Source organism: Carcharodon carcharias, chromosome 20 (assembly GCF_017639515.1).
Source record: "Carcharodon carcharias isolate sCarCar2 chromosome 20, sCarCar2.pri, whole genome shotgun sequence".
Lineage (NCBI taxonomy): Eukaryota > Metazoa > Chordata > Chondrichthyes > Lamniformes > Lamnidae > Carcharodon > Carcharodon carcharias.
The window spans coordinates 9,435,194-9,441,201 of NC_054486.1; positions in this window are offsets into that span (position 1 = coordinate 9,435,194).

A 6,008-nucleotide genomic window follows, 5' to 3' on the forward strand; every position below is an offset into this window, starting at 1 on the left:
ACCCACACCGTCAGCCAGCCAGTCCCTCAGCTCCATCCAGGTCCTCACCTCCAGCCAAGAGGACACCTCCTCCACTGAAGAGCTGGAAATAAGCAGCCTGGAAGACCCGTCACAGCGCTTACCCACACCCTCCACCAGCGCAGAGACACCCACCTCGGTGGGACCTAGATCTAGAGCAGGCTCGGGTTCACAATCTGGTGGTCACTTTACAGACGTGTGTCCACAGCAGGAGGAGGCAGGTTCAGCCGAGCTCCCAGGCACTCGGAGGGCTGCTGGGGAAGAGGCGTCTGTGAGGTCCAAATCAGATGACGAGCCTCTGGATTCGGCCTTCCAACTCATCCTGGAGAGTCAGCAGGAGGCGGGAGAACATTACACAGAGCTGTTGGGAGCCCTCAACAGACACGTTGCAGGTGTGTGTCCGCCTGGTCTTTGATAAACTGGTGCCCACATGTGCACACATGGAGATATCCATGGGGAAGATGGCGGATGTCATGGAAACCCTGTTCCAGCAAAACTCAGAGATGCGTACAGAACTGCACTCCATCGCAGTAGCCATGGATGAGTTCCTGCAGTGGCAAACTGAGAGGGTAACAAGGCACCTTGATGTGCGTCCAAGTGCTCTTTCCCATCAAGGAATTCAGGCCGGGGCCCTTGAGCACCTGAAGGGAAGAGGATTGGCAGCTGGACACCCCTGGGTCATCCACTCAGGAATCTCAGGGGCTGTCCCCTCCCTCCAAGTCCCCATTTTCCTGCGACCCCCTTTAACCTTATCCTCTGTCACCACAGAGGGAGCAGCTGGCCCACAGGAAGAAAGCCAAAGGATGCCGAGGACCTCAAGGCCTCTGTTCTCCAGAGGATGCACGCAGAGACCATCAGAGGCAACAGGGTGAACCATTGCACAGGCTGTCTCCACCCCTGCTGCGGATGTCAAGGCAGCACCTAGAAGAAGTGGTAGGCCTAGAAAAGTTAAGAAATTCTGATCACAAGTGGTTGCACTGGTGAACACATTTTGTCAATTTATAATCTGAAAATATATTCACTTTCACTGAATAATGTGTAATGTTTTCTTTCAGCCTCATTTACAGGCTTCGCGAGTCCTCCCCCTGCATTCACCCCACTAGCAGTTCAGCCGCACACAGCTGGACCACACGTGATTCTGGAGGGAGAAATGGGCGTGTGGCAGGGCCTATCGGAGCCTCGTGGAAGCACTTTCCCACACACGCGCACTCTCCCATGCACACGCACACTCCCATGCACGCACACACTCCCACACACATGGAGCCTTCATTCCTCACACTCATCTCTCTGTCCTGAACATTTTCAGTGCTGCCTGCTGGGGGTCTCTTTCAGTTGTCTGTCTGAGCCAATCTGCATCTCCGCCCACCCACTGACCACACTCCAGTGCAGCACCTGCGCCCGTCCAACATGAATTCTGCTCACTTTTGATTTTGACAGCAATGGTCGTTACCAATTTTGGATCAGCTCCCCCATCCTTTGCCCTCACCCAGATACCCATGTCCTTTCCCCCATGACTGTCGACCCCCCTGGTATCACCTTCCACCTCCCCACCGTCACCTACCAACCCGAACCCTTTTCTTTCCAGGGTGTGCAGGTGAGTGTGCACGTTCCCACCTTCCTGAGAATCCCACCCCCTTTAACATTGACCTCCCCGACCTTCTCCATCACACCCCACCAGGTCCATTCTGCCTCCAAATCCCCACCAACCACCTTTACCATCCCTTCGGCCGCTAACGTCACACCCTCACCCTCCCATCCTCCAGCTCCTTCTGCCCCCTCTCATACTCACTAATGCCTCCCACGTCCACCCTCAGTTTGGTCCCCAGGGGGCAGTCATTGACTCCACAGACCCATCCCTTGCACATTCACCTGGACATCCCCCCATCCCCTTACTCCCTCCTGCACCCTTTCTCCTCCTTTCCCGAGACACCTTTCCCCATCCGAAATCTCTATTCCCCCCAGACATCTTCCCCTCACCAAACTCCCACCTCCCCCTAAACACCTTCTTCCCCCCGAGCTCCCTCCATAACACCTACCTCCCTCCTTACACCTACCTCCTCACATGCTACATTCTCCCTGGCTACACCCTCCCTTCCCCATACTCCTCCCCCACCCCTTCCAACCTCACTAACCCCTCCTTCACCCTCCCCCCCACCACCACCTGCACCCACCCCCGACACCTTTGTTTCCCCCCTTCCCAACCTCACCACCCCCCCACTCCCCCAGTACCCCTTCCTCTCCCACTCACAGCTGGACCTTCCTCCCCTCCCCCCCTCGCCGATCATCTGCAGCCTCTGGCCACGACCGTGATGTTCCGATGCAGGCCCGAAGCATCAACGGAGACCTACCACCTTCCGGAAACTGCTTTGTGGCGGTGCCAAGTCTATGAGAATCCACCCGGCACGCGATGCACGTGTTCTGGTGGCTGTCGGGCTCCAGCATCTTCTGCTCCTCCGATGTCCACAATGTGAGCAAGGCCCTGATGGTAAGTCCTGACTTCTGCATGTCTCATTTGTCCAGACGTGATCTGGGCTGGGGTGTTTTCCCGCCAGCGTAATGGTAAATCAGGCGTGGGGGGTGGGGGGTTGATTCCAGCCGGGCCTTACTTTGCATCCCGTTACCAGGATGCCAATGGGGTTCATGCCAGCCTCCAGTGGGATTGGCGTTCCACCAAGGTGGACACCTTCGGATGATCTCGCTGTGCTATCAAGCTGGCGTGAAACTGATTTTTGACCTTCTCGCCATATTGACCCAACATGGGGCCGGAAAACTCTGGCCATTGTGTATGTGTTTTTTATTTGAATGTACAGAGAGTGGTTGACTTAATGGCAGATGCACCATTTGCGGTACAGATATGTGATTAGCACACAAATCGTGAATGCCCAGTTATCTGCCCGGCTCTGAACTGAGAGGCTGCTGATCTCTTCTTGGTTAGTTTTGAAGGAACTACAACTGTCCTCTCTTCTCTCGCAGGCTATGGAGAAAATTGGTTTCCCATAACTCTTATTCATGGTAATTATTCAGTGACCTATGATGAAGCAGGAACACTTGTTTAGACACTGGATGTAGTTTGGGCTAGGCTTTGACTGAAGTAATGTGCACAACTGAACAGCCTGTCGATACTCATTGTGTAGGCTCATACTTGAAGCATGGCCTCTTTGGTCAGGCTCTGGAGAGAACTACTTAGCATGAATGCCGGCTTCAAGAGAGATGATTTGTTCATGGGATGTGGACATCACTGGCTAGACCTGAATTTATTACCCATCCCTAATTGCCCTTGAACTCTCAGTGACTTGCTAGGCTATTTCAGAGGGTATTTAAGAGTCAACCGCATTGCTGTGCGTCTGGAGTCACACATGGACCAGACCAGGTAAGGATGGCAGATTTCCTTCCTTAAAGGGCAATAGTGAGGTTTTTTTTTAATGACAATCAGCAGTGATTTCATGGTCATCATTAGACTTTTAATTCCAGGTTCTTATTGAATTCAAATTCCACCATCCACCATGGCGGGATTTGAACCCAGGTCCCCAGAGCATCACCCTGGGTCTCTGGATTACCAGTCCAGTGACAATACCACTATGGCATCAGCTCCCCAAGATTGGAAGGTGAGATGGAGGCAAGGAAAAGACAATAGAGCAATAATAAAAGATATATTTTTGTTTAACAAAATAACAAATATTATTTTATGTTTTGTATGAGGGAACTAAAAAAATGGCATTATAACATGTAAATTTTTCTTTCATTCATTTAAGGGAATAAAATCCCAGCGTAAAAGTAAGTCGATAGCAGTGAATTACTACAAAATGTATGTTTCAGGACTTACTGCTGTGTACAAACTGAATTTTTATAAATCACTGCTGGAGTCCATCTCCCTAATCCTCTGCATTATAAAGAGCTGCTCGAGATTGAAAATCTTCTCCAATAAAACCAACGGAGTCTTGCTTCTGACAATATCCCCACATCTAAACTGAGAAGGAAGGCCAGCAGTTGAGTCTCATCAGTAAGCTCATTTTACTCCTCACATTTAATGAGAAAGTTATGGAACGCTTGCTATTTTAGCAGGCTAATGGAACAAGTCCTGAAGATGATTTTCAAATGGAACAAATATTTCAGAACAATTATGTTTGAAAATAAAATTTTCTAGTTATTGAGGTCCGGAATTTATAGTTTCCTGGTCAAAATTACTGAACTACAGGCAGAATTGTACAGTCGCGTTGCAGCAGGGGTGGGGGTGTAAAATGCAGCGAGCCGTTCAAAAGTCTTTGGCGGGACCGGAAAATCCCACCACTGAGAGGAGCCCATAAAATTCCGCCCGACTTTGTCTGCTAGCATTTTAAAATAGCACTGTTGAAGGGGACAATATCTGTCTTTGTCGCTATTAGTAAGAACCAGTAATTGGAAGATATTCATACGAAGTCCAGTTTTAGATTTATCAGCATTATTTTCTGCTTATGACAAGCCCATGAATTATGTCTTTGTAAGAGGACTGAGATCAAATGGAAGCAAGCAATGGATAGGAACCAAGAAAATGGCTTTTGAAAAGTGTAAACATTTGAACAGACCTTGCTTTTTCTGAACTTTGCTATATTTCTGTGCGAAGCAGTACAGTGTGACACTTTTGACATTAGCAATATAGACGTTGAAGTGCAAGTGATTTCAGCAACACGTCCATTAATCATATTATCCATTCTGTTCCAAACACACATTTTGGTCATCGATATTAAACTCTTCCCCTTTTAGACGCTGCGCTTTTAATAAAATAGTGATGGTCTTTTTTGGGAGGGGGAGCAGGTGACTTTATTTTCTTAAAAATTTGATAATCAATCTCAGACTGCCGCAAAATGTGCTTGTATGTTCTCACAGAAGATACACAAGCGAGGGGTATATTATTGGCCCTCTACTGGTTTCCTTCCCTTGTTGTTCTTCCTGAGATTCCGCCAATTCCCTATACCGTAGCTATGACAGTAGGAAAGTGTTTCTCACAACCTCATTGGGATTGATCACAATGGAGCAATACCAATGCATTATAAACCACATCTGCACCACATCTGCACTTGGTATTTTAAAATTGAAAACGTTGGGAAAGTTTAGCAAGCCAGGCGGCATCCGTGGGATGAGAAAGGGAGGTATTGTTTCAGGTCCATGATGTTCCTTCAAAACTAGAAAATATTCGAGATGTGTCACAGACGCTTTAGGAGTTGTTTCCTCAAAGTCACCTGTGAACAATGTATGTGGGTGTGATGTACATTTTACTCTCGGAGTAGGTCATTCAATTTAAAAATAGCCCATCCAGCAGCAAACCCTTTTTATTTGAAAAAGAAACAGTAAGTTTATTCCACTCTATCGCTCTGGAGGTTACCTAAGGAAAGGTAAAGCTGCTACCACATACAAACATAAAAATTAGTTTAAAATGAAGATAAAATGATACTCCTAAACATAAATCAATATCGGTCCACATTGAGTGCAGGCCTGATATGTTTTGAAGCTGAGGTATTGCATTGTCTGAAGTTAAGGTCTTGAGGTATTAAGAGTTGTTTCTGCAGCTGTGATAGCTTCCACTGTTGAATTGCCAGAAGTTGCTTTAACATGTGACCTTCTATTCATTCACAGGATGAAGGTTTTGCCATCGGGGCCAGCTTTATTGCCCATCCCTAGTTGTCCTTGAGAAAGTGGTGGTAAGCTGCCTTCTTGAACCATTGGAATCCATGTGGTGTAGGTACACCCACAGTGCTGTTGGGGAGGGAGTTCCAGAATTTTGACCCAGTGACAGTGAAAGAACGGCGATGTATTTCCAAGTCAGGATGGTGAGTGGCTTGGAGGGGAACTTCCAGGTGCCAGTGTTCCCATGTATCTGTTGTGCTTGCCCTTCTAAATGGTAGTGGTCTTGGGTTTGGAAGGTCAGTTTCTACAGTGCATTTTGTAAATGGCACACACACTGCCACTGTTCATCGGTGGTGGAGGGAGTGAATGTTTGTGGATGTGGTGCTAAT